Genomic DNA, 16407 nt, shown 5'->3' with positions numbered 1-16407 from the left:
AAATACATATGTAGAAAACCAGTTTAAATGGTTCCAAATAACAGGGGCAACACACCTCCAAGATACCAAAGGCTTTCAAATAAGAATCCCAGTGCAAGAAATGGATTGCTTTTTGGTTGGTGGTATCCCATGAAGCTTCAGACATTACAGGCCATTGCCAGTGCTCTTGGTTACACCACAGAATGAGACAGTGAGACCCTATTGCTGACAACAGCACATACTTGAGCCGCAGGATGTGGAGAAATCACTTGAGATTCTTGTTAGTTTTCATAGTACGGAAAGGTGCTATGCACATTACCAGAGGAGAAAAGTAAACACCAGATTTGTCCAATTGTGAACCCTGCAAGTTGCAACAATGACCAGAATAGCAAGGAATGTTCGCTGGTGCAACAGTGGAAGAAATGTTATGGGAGGAACCAACCACTTCCTGATTAAGTTTAAGACCCACACCACAAGATGGAACCTGGCACCATTATGAGTGCTAAAAACCTGTGCCTAGATTCATCTCAGGCCTTAGGGAAAAACCTACTACTATTGTTCTGTCAAGTAGACATTGTATTAAACCAAGTCTTAACGAATAATTAGTACATCTCTCAAAGCTCATCAGATAAGTTTCTTTCTGCAGTAGATGGAGATTACACAGACACTAACATTTGGTCAATATGCAGGGATAAGTGATTGTCCACCTCAGCATGGGACATTTACATTACTCCCTATCCTCCCAAGGCTCAGGCATCATTGCTGAAAGAGGGCAAACATGATAATCAGAGCCACAAGTAGGGGATGACTACAAGAATACAGTGGATTGGAACAGGACAGTTGTACATATGAAGCCCCAGCAGCTATGACAGCATACACAGAACCTGCCCAAGATCAAACCAGACATAATCCCAGCATGGAGGAGCAAGGTAGTCACAAAGTCCCATCCCTAGCTGAGAAGCCCTTGGTAATTGATGGCTACTAGAGAGAATCAGTTTTTCTTTAGGTACGCAACTACTGAGAAACAGTTCGTGCTCCAGCAGATGATCCTACATCCAGGATATACTTACAGCACTAAGTGGACTCTTTGGGTTCAAATTAAAAACAAAAAACAAAAAACAAAAAACAAACAAAAAAAAAACTACAACACTTAAAATTGGGAGGGAATTTGGTGGGGATTAGGGGACTAATTGAAGGGGAGTGAAATGAGAGTGGACTTGATCAAAACACATGATATGCATGCATAGAATTTTCAAAAGACAACAAAAAGTCCAAGGCTTCTTTAAAATCCAACGTCTCTTGATTGTAGACTCTTCTAAATAAAGAAAACAAGTTACATAATTTTTATTCAAAAAGTTCAAAAGCAGGGTATAGGGACAGTAAGATTAAAACATAATCCAAAATCCAGCAGTGTAAATCACCTCCTAGAGCTCAATGTCCAGCATTTGGAACTCACTTTATAATCTAGCTCCAAAAGGCTTGGGCAATTCCAATGCTCCAACTCTGCCACAAGCAATATACACAGTCATGGCTTCTGCATGCTGACCTTATTGTCCCAATGAAGCATAATTTCATTTGCTTCAATGATGCTGATCTCTTGCTAATTACAGCTGATTTTTCAGCCCCAGCTGAACAGCTCCATTGTCCCTGTTGTATCAGTCAGCCTTTTCTAAGGGAACTGAATTGATAGAATGAATACAAACACACGCGCGTGTGCGCACACACATACATACATACATACAAACACACAGAGAGAGAGAGAGAGAGAGAGAGAGAGAGAGAGAGAGAGAGAGAGAGAGAGAGAGAGAGAGAGAGAGAGAGTGAGTCAGGGAGTGATTTGCTACACCGGCTTAAAGAATGAGGTCCAGGTAGTCCAACAATGGCTGTCTCACAATGGAAAGACTGGGAAGCTATCTGGTAGTTGCTCAGTTCAGGAGCCTGGACGTCTCAGCAGTCTCAATCTGGAGCTGGAGTTCTGTGGGGTTGGGGGAGGGATTCCTGGACAGCTGCTGATATTCAGTCTGTGTTGGAATCGTGAAAAATTTGGACTTGATAACAGCTGGATCAACAAGATAAATAAACTTTAAAATGAGAATGAGGGTACATAGGCAAAAGGCCAAGTACTCTTCTTCTAAGTCCTTTTATTTGGGCTGTCACCAGAAGGTGTGGCCCAGACTTAGGGTGGGCCTGTCATCTTCATATAATATGATTAAGATATTCCTGATAGGAGTGCCCAGCATCTTAGGTTTTCGTTGGTTCCAGATGTAGACAAGCTGATGACCAAGATTAGCCATCATACCTTTGAAGGTCAGGTTTTACTTTAGTAGTACTGGTCTCTGGTTAATCAGAACTGAGTCTTCAGCTCCAGCTGACCAGAAACCACAGATTACTAATTTTTGAGATAATGAATTAATTTGAATTTTAAAATGCATTCTGTTTTACCTCTTCTTAATATGTTAATAATATTAATATTATTAATTTAAAAAGCATCACATAAGCATCCTAGCAATCTTTGCCTCCCTTGGAACCCTCACAAGCCAGGCCTTCACTGTCTGCATTAGTCTCAGCATTTTTATCCTCTATGCTCCCATGGGATGTCCTATTGAACTTGAAGTCCCAATGGCTTTCCCAGCTCTAGCTTTCAAATGCTTCCACAATCCTCCCTGACACACAACATGATGACATTGACCACAGCAACACTCCATTCCAAGTACCAATTTCTATTCTAGGTTGCATTTCTGTTGCTGGCATAAAACAATCTTAGTGCTGTTTGCTGGCTCACTAACTGGCATATACTCAGTGAGCTTTCTTATACAGCCCAGTCCACCTGCCTCGAGATGGTACTGCCCCAAATGAGCTGCATCTTGCTACATCAATTAGCAATCAAGAAAATGCTGCAGACATGTCCACAGGCCCATCTGATGCAGGCATCTCTTCAGATGAGGATCTGTCTTCCAAGCGATACTAGGCCTCCTCAAGCTGACAATAAAGAAAAACTGGGGAGCTCGCAATCTCTATTTATTATTTAACAATTTATTTACTTTTCACTTCAGCAACTTTAAATCTGAAAACATTTCCTCAAGTAAATTTACTGTGAAATTTTTGAACAGATAAGAATAAAACAATCCTGACTTAAATTTTTTAATAGAGTAGAAAGATTCTCTATTACTCTTTCTTTGAAGATTTCAAGTCATAGCCACAAAAGTGAAAATAACAGTCCAGCTTACTTTTGGAAGCATGAGTGTGTGCTTTTAAGAAAATTTTGGTAATACCATCTTTCTAAAGGTTAATTTTTCATTTTCTCCAAAGGGATATCCCATTTTTTGTTTTGCCTTTTTATTTCATTTTGTTTTGCTTTGCTTGGTTTAAATCTCTGCCTGAACTATATTTTTCTTACACAAGTAGAAACTTGATCTCAAAATTTTCAGCAGTCTTAATCTCCTATACTCTCCACTCAAATTTTGAAAAGTATCTCCCAATAAGTCTTGCTGAGAGTAAAATATCATACTCCCTTTGCTGGGAACTCTATGTTCTTGACCCACAACTTGATTTCAGAAGTATGAAAGTTACTTTCATTTGCTGTTTCAAAGTCAATGCATTTCTCTGTTCCCTTTTCTTAAAATCATAAGTGCTATTTCTTTTATTATTCATGTTTCTGAAGTTTTGCAGCCAAAGATAAAGGTGCAAAGGGCATATGGCAGAACTCTTTGTAGGAAAGATACAGCTGTACTGGATTTGAAGTGGACCTTAGTCCCTTCCACGTTTAGCCCAAAAAAACAAATGGCAGTAGCACCTTGCCATTCTCATGGAGAATGTTTATGCATTTTTAAATATTGCTGTGTGACCCTGGAGAAACCCTCCCCGCTCATCACATAGACTTCCTTTACATCAGGAAGAAAGGCCAGTCACTGTTTTCTTAAGCTGTCCAGGTATACCTACCATGTCAGCCTCTTTCCTACAGTGATTGCCCAATATGGAGAATATCCATCTTCATTTACTTCCAATCTGTATCATTTGGTTGCTGTACCTAATGCCACTTCTTCAGCAGCTCAAGTTATAGTCCTTAATCCATTTCCATAGCCTCAGAGGTTGTTACAGATGGGCACATGACCTAAACCTAGCCAACATGAATGATTTTAAGAACTTCCTTTAGAACTGATGAGGCAGAAGCACTTTTACCATTGGAGTTGCTAAAGTGAGAAAAACATCCCAGAGCTGCTGGGAGACTGTTAAGAAGATTGACAACTAAAAAAGAAAAAAAAAAAAAGAAGACAGAGAAGAGATGTACTGAGAGAGGGGGACAGAAATGGAATGACTGGATTAGGATACAGTGGAATACAGGATAGAGGGAACCAATCATAAGACTAGAAGTTAACTTGCTTTGCTATCCCACTAGTGAGTTTTCTACTACTGTGATAGAACACCAGAGGCAATCAACTTAAAAAGAGGAATTTATTTTTCTCTCATGGCTTCAGGGATTTCAGTCCATGATTGCTTGGCCCTCTTGCCTTTTGTACTGTGGCAGTGCAATACATCATAGTAAAGTCACAGGTAAAAACAAATGACTCAGCTCATGATTGTCAGCAAGCCAAAAGAGAGAGATGGAAAAGGATCCCCATGCCTCCTTTGAGAGCATGCATCAGTGGTCAAAGTCCTTCCACAAAGCCCCACTGCCCAAAGGCTCTACTATCTCCAAATAGTATCAGAGGGTAGAGACCAAGCTATAAACATATGGAACTTTGGGGGACACTCAATACTCAAAGTGTACCACTGCTTTAGCATTGCCAGTGATATCTTGGGACAGGTAAATCCATACCCTTTAATACTCCAAACTTTTCAAGAGAAACACACATCCTCAATCAAGATTCAAATACTTTCTCAGAGAGAGTTTCTTAATTAAACCAAATAGTTGTCACCCAATGATTCAATGACTAATTTTTAAATATACCCTAGAATAGTATACAACTAATTACTTTTTCAAAGCAAAAGAATGGAATTTATTGCAGACACACAACACATGCCTACAAGTATTCATACGTAATTTGTTCAGACACCAACCCTCCTTGTAAAAATCTAGTCTTTTCTCTGGTGTCTAATGAGTTCAGCATTTTCACATATAAAACATTTCCATTCCTCCCTCTATTACATACATTTCATTTGTACACCCCAAGCACTACCACCTAAATCTATTTAGCCCCCTAGACTCTGTAAGTACAAGTCTGAGCTCAGCTTTTTCCAAAAAGAGCTCTCTGAATTTCCTAGCTTAATCAGCTTCACTGGAAAGTGGGTGGCTGTCCTAAACTCATTTCTTATCTTGTGAACCTTAACAATATTAAATTTTATAGAGTCTAACTTTCTTAGTGTTTCTTACACCTATACCCTCATTTCAGTCTCTATTGTCAACACTTGGATTAGGTTCATATCCAAAATATTTCAAAAATACCTTACATGATTTCTTCCTGATATGGGTTCTCTTTCCAAAGAAAATATGAGCCAGAGTTGGGATTCAAACAAGATTTGCCTTTATAACCTCCGTCTTCCACTGTGCACAGAGCTTCATAACCTGAGTGCATCTATGTGATGGTTAACTGGTTGTCAGCTTGTTAAGATGTTAGAAGCATCATGGGAACAAATCCCACTGGCATGTCTTTGAAGAATTATCTAGATTAGGTTAATTGATGTGTTAAGGCAGACTTTAAATATAGTCAGTACCATTCCAAAGGCCAGGGTCCTAGACAGAATGAAAATGAGGAAAAAAAGAGAAGAGTAGCTGTGTCTGGTGGGGGTGGGGCTTGGCTTTAATTCCAGCATTTGAGAGGCAAAAGCAAAAGGATCTCTGAGTTTGATGTCAGACTGGTCTACAGAGTGAGTACTAGAACAGCCAAGGCTACACAGAGAAACTTGTCTTAAAAAAAAAAAAAAGAAACCCACAAATAAATAATAATAAGAAGAAGACTGTATGCAAGCATTTATGCCTCTGTTTCCTGGGGGCAGATGCAATAAAAACAGGGGCTTCAGGCTCCCCAACATTTCCTTCCCTACCATGGTCTACTGTGTCCTCCAGTTAAATGAAAAACAAAACCTTTCTCCTTTAGGTTGCTCTTGTCAGGTGTTCCACAGCAAGGAGGAAATAACTGATACATCTACATCAAAGGTTTTCCTAACTTATTTTTTTGTGGCAGAATTTGGTTTAAAACATGAGAAAAATCATGTGCAAATCAAATACAAAAGTAGAAAACACAAACTACAGGTACAACAAAAATTATTGGTTGTTAAGAGAACAAACCCCTCAGTGCCATGGCAGTGAGCTTCTTCATGATCTGCACCTCCACAGAATATTGCTCCCAAATCGCAGATGAGAAGACTGAGGTCAACCAAGAGTCCTGCTCATCTTTCTAGTCTTGTGGTTAAGTTCCCCCCCCTCAACACATGCATCTGTTTACTTCACTGAAGACCATGTATAAACTATTATTCTAGAAAGTTTCTATCATTATTTGTAAAATTTCCCTGTGGTCTGAACTTCACTATCACTTTTTCCTCCTAGCAAATTCTATGACATTACATTTTCTGTAATCACCTACTAATTTGTGATTAGCAAATTTGAACCCCATCTATATATTCCTTTTGGACAATCAGTCCTGGAAAAATTAGGATTTGTTGGCGGCCTTTATTTTAACTCTCCTTTGAATAACTATACTTTTGTTCATGGAGTCACAGACTTTTACCCAAACTCAACTAATTAAATAAGCAAATTGTATTCCATTGTATAAACTTTATAATTGTCCCTATAGCTATCTATAAACTGAAAAGGAATTTTGTAGGTATATATTTCCCACCCTATCTCCTCCATCCCTGAGACTCATTTTATAGGCAAAGATGTTTTGTGATTAAGATTGTATCTCTCTACAATGAGGGGCAATAATGAGTCAACAGATTAAGTACTAATTCCGAAAGTTTAGCATTTGCCTGACAGAAAAGTAAACAGAGGAGCACCCTCCAAGAGCACAGGAAGTGAGGCAAGCAGAGGGAAGTAGGAATGTATGAACCAATATTCTGTTGGGGAGACAGGAACAAAATTCTTGACAATTTTGCTTAGATTAAGAACAATAAATATAATCTTCCCAAAGAAAGTTGTGACTTTGATGCCATGGCCATGTCTGAGCTCTTAGAATGGAGCTAACCTAGGTGTCACCTGCATGAGGATGGCTCTGGAGGAGACGGGAACAAAATTATTGAGGTGCTGACCCAAAGGGAGAGACTTGGCAAAGTAAAAGTAAGAAAAATACCTTGAAAATAAGGATGTGGCTGTATCTTGGGTGTGCAATGCTGCACTGTATGTATGGCCCTCATGGTTCGGCCAGATGTGAATGTCTAGGAATGCATTTTCACCTCTCTTACTCCTCCAGAGTCATCCTCATGCAACTGACACCTAGGTCAGGGAGGACTCCATGCTCAGAGCTCAGACATGGCCATGGCATCAAAGTCCCAAGTTTTTTAGGGAAGGTTATATTTATCGTTCTTAATCTAAGCAGAATTGTATTAATATATTTTATCCCAAATAAATTGAAGAAATGTTTCTAAGTTCATCCCACCAAAACAACAAGTATCCAATATTTTTAAATTTCCATCAAAATAATATTCCAGAGATAAAGCAATGAGGGGATGAAGGAGATGAGGAAAGGAGGAAGTGAGGGATGAAGTGATGAAGGGATGAGGAAATGAGGGGATGAAGGCATGAAGGTTGAGGGGATGAAGGGATGAAGGATAAGAGGATGAAGGTATGAGAGGATGAGGGGATGAGGATATGATGGGTTGGTAGAGTGCTTGTGGTCTAATCATGAAGACCTGAGTTTGATTCTGAGAACCCAAACAAATACATAAGGGACAATGGCACACATCGAGAATGTAGAATTGGGTGATCTCTGGAGTTCACTGGCCAGCCAGTTTAACTTAATTGGAGAGATCCTGATCAACAAGAGACCCTGTCTCAAAAAAGGTGGACAGCTACCACAAAGTTGTCCTCTGGCCTCCATGTGAATGTTCACTGTGCTGGCTAGTTTTATGACACCTCACAGAAGCTAAAGTTATTTTTGAAAGGGGACCATCAGTTAAGAAAATGCCCCCAGCAAACTGGCCTGTGGCAAAATTTGTTGTTTTGTTTTGTTTTGTTTTGTTTTGTTTTGTCTTTGATTGATGATGGATGTGGAAGGGCCCAGCTCACTGTGGGCAGTGTCATCCCTGGGCTGGTGGTCCTACATGCTATAAAAATACAGGCTGAGAAAGCTATGGGAATCAAACCAGGAAGCAGCATTTCCCCATGGCCTCCGCAGCAGCTCCTGCCTCCAGATTCCTGCCCTGTTTGTGTTCCTACCCTGATTTCCTTCAGTTATGTGTCATGCTGTAGAACTGAGGGCTGAAATAAACCCTTTTCTCCACAAATTGCTTTTGGTCATGGTGTTTTCTTACAACAGTAGAAACCCGAACTAAGACACTTCACACATACATGTACAGGTATGTGCACATGCACATCCATACACAAAAAACTTGTGAGACCCCAGGATACTCCAGAAGTGCATAAACAACATAAATTGGACTCTGGGTTTAAAACAAATGAGAACACAAAGTTGGGTGTGTATGAAAGGGAGGCAGATCTGGGAAGAATCAGGGGAGGGTATAAATATGACCAAACTATAATGTATGAAATTCTCAAAGAAAAAATATTTTAAAAATAATTTTTAAGAAAAAAACAAATGAATAGAAAGGGGAAAAAAGAAATAACATTCCAGAATTCATTTCCCCTTGAGACTTGCCTTGTAGTGTGAGCTATCCATCTTCTGTGCTGTACTATTGGATGAAAGATGCTGTAGCACATTTCCCCCCATTTACCAACATTAGCCATAACATCCCTGGAGCTGAATATGTAGGTGATACAGCAATAAAGAGTTCAGGCATTCACTTCAGTCTTGAGTCTGTGAAGTCAGGAACTTTCAAGTGAGAAGCAGCTATGGGAGAGTCAAGGTTTGCAACAGCTTTTACACAACTCCTGAGAAACTCCCTGTCACTGTACCTATTCAAAACTTGAGGAGGGGATAGATGACTGATTCAGCCTGGCCATGCGTAATAGCCCTAGATAGGTCATTGTCCATATTTCCCACACAATGCCTCTCTTAGACCAAGAATTAAAATAAAAACCTGTTGAAAGAAAGAAAACCCTTTACAATGTTTACCCAGCACAGGAAATCAATCCACTCTCCTCGAATCAAAATTTAAATTAATTCATTTTTAAGTGCTACCAAAATCAAACCAGAAAGAAATCCAAGCTATAATTTAATCCAAGAAGAAATATTCAACTTTTTTAAACCAACAAAAAGAACATTTCAGAAAGAGGCTTGTTACTAATTATATTTTGCTGACATATGCCAATTATATTCAGCGATACTGTTCTCAGCCTGCTAGGTCACACACCAGTCTGCGAGAACAATGACGCTGAATTAATGATTGCAGTGAAAGCTTTCAAGATCTCTTCCTCAATCAGATGCTGACAAATTCACCTGTAAATCATAAAAAAAAAAGTTTATAAAATTTAAATAGTTTCATAAAGTACATATAGTTCACACAGTTAACACAAGCCCTGAGAGATGGAGCCTCCCCCATTTTCTTTTCACATTTATAATGTTTCTAATTTTTAAGTGACTTAGGCAGTTGTGTACATTTTTAGCCACTTCATCACTTAATACCTGTATTCAGTCATCTCCAAAAGCCATTTCAAACTAATGGAGAAAAATGTAATTTACCCACTGAATGACCTTCCAGGGAAGCCCAGTTGTTTTATGATTATAGACACATAATTTAGCCTGCAGAAGTCCCATGATGATAGACTGAATGAGGCAAGAGTTATCACAAAGACTGAAATTAAGGAAAAAGATCAATGTTTTCAGGCATTCATTCATTACTTTCAAGACAGAAAAATGGAAGTACACCTTTATAGCCACTGCATAGACAGAAAAGTAGAGGTATTGAGATAGGGCTGCATGGTAAAATATCATGTGCTTATGGAAATAAGTCCCTGGAATCTGCCTGGACTTCTGTACGGACTTTTGTATGGGTAGTTCCTTTTAAGCCAGCACTTGGGAACTGTGAGCACATGAAATGGAAAGCTGCTAAAGATATTGCCAGTGTGAGTAGTTAGGCATGAAGGTCAAGATTTGCATCACTATAGATTACGTGTTCAACTTACTGAGTGACTAAAATATATTTTGTTCATGTATGTATGTGTATACTTAGGATGAATGTACAGGGTAACCTTGAGAAGAGTAAAATCCACTTTTCATAAGTTAGAAGCAGCATGGTTGGATCAGCTCCATTCAGAGGATGCTTTAAGAATTCCATGCAAAAAAGACTGTGGTCATACTCTGGAACTTGGACTATATTTCAACTTGACTTTGAATTAAAACAAAGCTAAATTGTAAGTTTCTCTTCATTTTTGCCTTTCCAACTGTTGGTCTTTTACCATTATCAAATTCAGCCACATTTCAGAAAAAAATGCATGTTAAAAGATAGATGTTTCAAGTAAGAATTGTCTGAATAATGATATATATGGAGCCTTCTGCATGAAGGGAGACTCCTGCATGGAAGAATTCATCTAGTCAATGGAAATCTATTGAAATCCAGGATAGAAATACTGTTTTCTTCTAAAAGCAGCATTTCTACAAACTTTCGAGTCTCCTGAGCCCTTTTAGGTTTTCCTTGACACTTCCTGATTTTAGAACTAGGTCAAGCATCACGGCCATCTGAGATTTCTCTTCTACATCACTTCTCTACTACCAATTTCACACACAGGTAAGAAGTCGAGTAGAACATTACGTTAGTTGTAGTTACACTTTATCACATTTGCATCATTTTTCTTTGCATCTTGCTAAAATGGAGGACTCTATGGAGTTTTTACTTGACTTTCAATTATTACCTTGGCTTTCAAGGCTTTAGAAAAATCTCTCAATTGTACGAGAAAGTCATTGTTCCAGTAACACTTCTTCCTCTGGACTTGTGAAGGCATGAGGTCATGAGGTATGGCCACTCCTCTGAACAGTGTCTTTGCCTTTTTCTCCTTCGGTGATCTATAACGCTGGCTTCCATCACTGCGGTATCACTCATTCTCCCTTGCACTCTCCTCTTCACCACCTCCCTCTTCCTCTTCCATGCACATATACACACACACCCGCACAGAGAGGAAAATCTATATGTGTCAGACATTCAGCAAGGGAAAGACAAAGGCACTGAGTTAATTACCCATCATTTACTGCTGCTGAGAAGAGCAGATGGCAGCAGACGATATGTAAATGGCAAGGGGCAGTGAATTATTCGATTTTTTTAGATTAATCGTCGATGACAAAGGAAGTGATTACGGGCTGTGACATTTATACAAATGTATAAAGTACATCGCACTAAAAAATAGAGCTTAATATTATTATGAGGGTGTCAGGCATATGAACACTATTGTCACAATACAAAGCAACAAATTTACAATAACCCAAGAATCCAACCTCCTTCTACCTAAAAAGTTTATAGAGTCACAGTCTCTAGAGGGAAAAGATGAACTCAGGGCTGAATATCATGAAATAGTTCTCTAAAACTAACCAGATTAAATGAAGTAAATATATATATATATGGACTGCTACATGCAGTAGAATGATGCATATTGGGACATAAAACAAAACAGGATTTGTTCTCAACAGATCTGGTGCTGCACCAATGAGTGGACTGTAAAACAAAAAAAAAAAAAAAGGTGCTAATAAAACACAATCCAGAAATAGAAATTAAAATAAAACGCAGTGTTTCACAATGAGGCCTATTAAGGGTGTGAAAGAAAAATACTCAAATGGAAAATATAAAATGGTTGCATTCCTATTCTATAGAAATACTACTGTCGTATCAGACATGCACAGACAATCTCCCACTAATTTTCAAGGACAAAGTGAAGAAATCTCTGGCCAAGCTTCCACAGACAAGTACACACACACACACACACACACACACACACACACACACACACACACACACACACACGAAGCTGCATCCCTTTGCAGGAAGGAAGCATAGTAGCCTGTTATTTTCAGTTGCTTCAATAATTAATTGGTACATGAGAAAATCAGATGCTTTCCTTGGCAGATTAGAGAATTTGCCCCATCATCAAAATGTTTTCCATCACCCTGTTATTAAATCTATATGGTGTTAATATTATTATAAAGACAGAGCCACAGAGCCACATTTGTTCTCTGAAAGCATTCCAGCCACTGCAGTCCCCGAGGCTGCCCTGTGGGATGAGAGCTCATCTCCAAATATTAAAATCCTGAAAGAGGGAAAGCTTAGGGCACATTTATTCAAACACTTCAGAAACACTTTTAAAATATACAAAGCAAAACATTACCAAAATTATTGCTGAGTATTCCACCATTGTACACTCTTTGTTGACAACGGTGGTCCATTGTCAACAAAGGATAGGGCAGGGTAGGGCAGGAGGACAGGGCAGGAGCTGAGATGGGGGAGGGGCGCTGTTAGCCTGCAGCCCCCCACGGCAGCAGCACTGGTAACACTAGATAGAGCATTTAAGTCTGGCAGTCCATTTTGAATGAACACGGGTTCAGGAATAAAGTGCAGGCAGAACCAATCTGCCCTGAAGAAAAGCACAGCATAAAATATTGCACAAAGAAATGAGAATTTCCAGGGTGGCTTTAACAGCAAACCAAGCTGGCAGGTGCACAGAACAAATCATTAACATTGTGTGCTCCTTATAGAAAATATTAGTGGTTTTGCTGTTTTGTTTAGCCATAAAAGCAATAGTCACAGATGCAAATAATGCTGATTTATGTCTTGGCATAAATATGATGGGGACTATCATGAGAAAATAAATAGAACTCCTTTTAAAATGTTTACCTGTAGATATATGTCGCTGGAATTATATATGAGTATACTTGCAACTGAGTTATTCTCACCTTCAATCAAAATTGAGTTCAGGACAAAACCACATTATTCTTACTCAGCATTTTGCATGGTTAGAAATGTAGTCAGCTCTAAGTAAAAATAATAAATAAATAAAATATTGATGAAGATTAGTTGTTGCCTGGACTCTATGACAGAAAAGGGGCAATTGCTTTGGAGGAAGACACTGTGTAGAACAGCTCCATGTGTGTGTCCCTCTGTATTCTTGCGCTGTGCCCTAAAGGTTCAGTGCTCTGTCTCCAATATGAGCATCGAGGGGAAAAACATAAACCAAATAAAGTGATACTCACTAAATGGGAAGAGAGGGATGTTTCAGAAGAATTTTCACTTCAGGATTCCATAAGTACATGTAAAATTTACAACAGAAAAATAGCAGCCCCTTAAAGCTGAAGTCGTTTGCTATGACTGACCCTTAATTAGAAAATCCACAATCTGTGTCCCTGCCCTGCAACTGTCCCTCAATAAAGCTTTACCAAACAAAATATTTATCTAAAAATACTCCATAGTCGTGCATATATTTTGGATTGAACATTCTTTGGGCATTATTAGCCTACCTTTCTCAGTTATTGCAAAAGACAAATGGAAATACAGAAATGGCTGCTCAGATTCCATGTGAACACCTAGGCTGAAAATGTTCAGACAATGCGGTATTTCTGGACTGTTTTATAAAAGAAAAAAATAAAAGTGATGCTGCAGATAATCACACAAAATTTTATTTTCTTTATAACAGAGTATAGTAGGGACTTGTGTCTTAATGAAAGAGGATTTCACTTATTAGTATTATCGAATCTATGTATGATAGTGTAGCAAAAAAAATTTAAAAGATCAGAGTATTATATCACTAATAAATAGTTGGGTTTTTTAAGCTATGGATTATAAACACAAAATATATTAGTATAAGATTAGTATACATGTATACATAGTCTAGTTATTAGTGATTTATCCAGAATAGTACTTTGTAATCGGCATTATATTCAAGGGGATTCATAAGGAAATACTTTTGTAGAAATAAAAGCATTTATAATGAGACCAGTGTCTAAAATAGGATCTAGAGTTTTTCTTAAAGGGATCAGTTTAGAAATTTAGGCACATATATTTTATAAGATATGGCTAAACTGAAAATGATTTATCTGAGTAGAATATTACTGATGCCACTAAATTAGGTCTGCACTAAATGAAATAAGTATTTTTAACTACATGTAAGACAAGTATCAAAATTTGAAAATGCTTTCTGCTCATAGAAAGGAATGAACATTTCAAAGCCCACTGAAGAAATCAGATTTAAAAAAAAAAAGCATGCCTTAAAATTGAAAGACAAAGATCTACATTCTAGAGGTAATTTATGGGTTTCTTTTATTTTTTATTTTTATTTTTGCTTTACTCCAACAGATATCTTGTAAACCTCTGCAATCTGAAATAGAATTACAGACCTGGCCCAGCACAAAGAAGTATACATTTCATTTTAGCTTGTTCTAGTGCCTTTGTGCTCCACCTTTGGAAACAGTATCATTTGTTTTTGTAACATATCTTAAAAACGTTTTGCATTGTTCTTGCACACAAACATATATTCTGTATATTAAATATTTAGCTGCATTTTATATACATAATACATTTGCTTATAATAACACTCAGCTATTCTCCAACATCAAAGATAGAAAGCATCCAAAAGAGAATACATGCAATCACTCCCTTTCTTTTTTAAAATATATCCGATTGAGGTAATATTAATAGTAGTTTAAAGCACAGATTATCTCCAATTTGCCTACTTTCTTATTTATAGATGGTAAAATATAGTTTTTCTTTTCAAAAGAACATCAATTCAAAGACTTATAAAATTCTGTCTTGTAAGAATGAATCTTACATTTCATCTTAGGATGCTTCTTCCCCGTTCAACTCCACTGACTCCATTTTTATCAGTTCTATTTTAAGTATAATGCAGAATTTACTATAGCAACCTAAATCCAAACCATTTTCTCTCCCTTTCTTGATCTAAATCAAGCACATACAGCCCTCTGTTGGGAGGACTTCACATTGCATTGTGTTGCCTTTATTGGAGGCAGAGAGTGTGTTTGGATGGAACGCTATTGTGTTTTTTAATTTTTATGCTCACAATTTTTATGACAAGAAGGTATAAAATACAGGGTCATACGTCGCTTCCCAACACAGAAGACAACATTTTGTGCCAAAGACGATAAATTACGTTAGCACACGGTACCTTTGTTCCAGGGACTCTAATCTGTGCATTAGTTGGAGGAATGATGATAAACTGGCAGTTCTATTCCACTGCATTCTTTAGTCAGGAAAACACTTGGGTACTGTTTGCATGGAAAGGAATTAATACAGGCTTCCTTTCATTTAGCCTGTAAGAAAGATCCAGAGATGAGAAATACACTCATTTGACAAGTAATCATTTAAATGGGTTCTAGGAGCTTTTAAAGTGTTAAAATATTTATATATTCATTTGCAACCACAATATTTTCCCACATTTAAAAAAAGGAGTAACCCAAAGAGAAGATTCCTCAACTTTTGAGGGTTATTCTAAAAAATATGAGGCTCTTTTAGCACGTTTTTAATATCAAGTTGAGCAGAAAGACTGTTGGCATACGAGGGTGCCACCTTTCTTGGACGGCTCTGTCTTCCCATATGCTACAAACATCCCCGGGGGCTCTTGCAGGTTTCTTCCATGCGTCCTGTCTCCTACTGGGTTTTAACAGTAGCAGGTTTCCTATCACTTCCCACTATACTTATGTCTGTCCAGTCTAAGCATCAGCCTCATCCGCTTGGACAATTGTCTCCATCAACCTAACTCAGCCCCACACTCACAATCACCATGCACCGAAGCTTGTCTTTGAAGAGTCATTGTTGCTGTGCATGAAAATAAAACTGCTTTTGTGGCATCTTAGTTCACATTGATTAACCAGGTTTTTAATGCATTTTCTTCATGAAAGTATCCTTTTAGTCAGTGCATGTGGTAGACTGTCAGATGTGAAAACTTACTGATGCAATTTTCAATCATATAAAATGCACACTAGAGTCATAACTTTTAGCAAATGTTAATGGCTCATCTACCAAGGGTGAAAGCTGGGTAAAAATGTGTGTGCATGCCAGCATGGCTTCTCCAAAGAACTTTTAGCTTATAGGATATAGATAAAAAAAAGTCTAATTTATTTTAAAAGGGGGTGGGGGTTGACAGCTCCAGGCAAAGGGCATTAGGTCTATTTTTAAAAAGACTCAATTATTCCACATTATATAAGAAGATATTAGAAAGTGGGACTTGGAAACCTTCTATACATGAAAGGAAATGCTGATCTTCTTACCCCTAAGCCAAACCAGCTTTGCATTAGTGCTTATTCCAGTACACCTAGTGTCTAGCAGCACAGCTGAGCATTTTCAGAATATGTATCATTGCATTTTGAGGGAATGGAAGAAACT

This window comes from Peromyscus maniculatus, chromosome 2 (assembly GCF_049852395.1).
Source record: "Peromyscus maniculatus bairdii isolate BWxNUB_F1_BW_parent chromosome 2, HU_Pman_BW_mat_3.1, whole genome shotgun sequence".
Classification (NCBI taxonomy): Eukaryota; Metazoa; Chordata; class Mammalia; order Rodentia; family Cricetidae; genus Peromyscus; species Peromyscus maniculatus.
Note: the sequence above shows the minus strand (reverse complement) of the source record.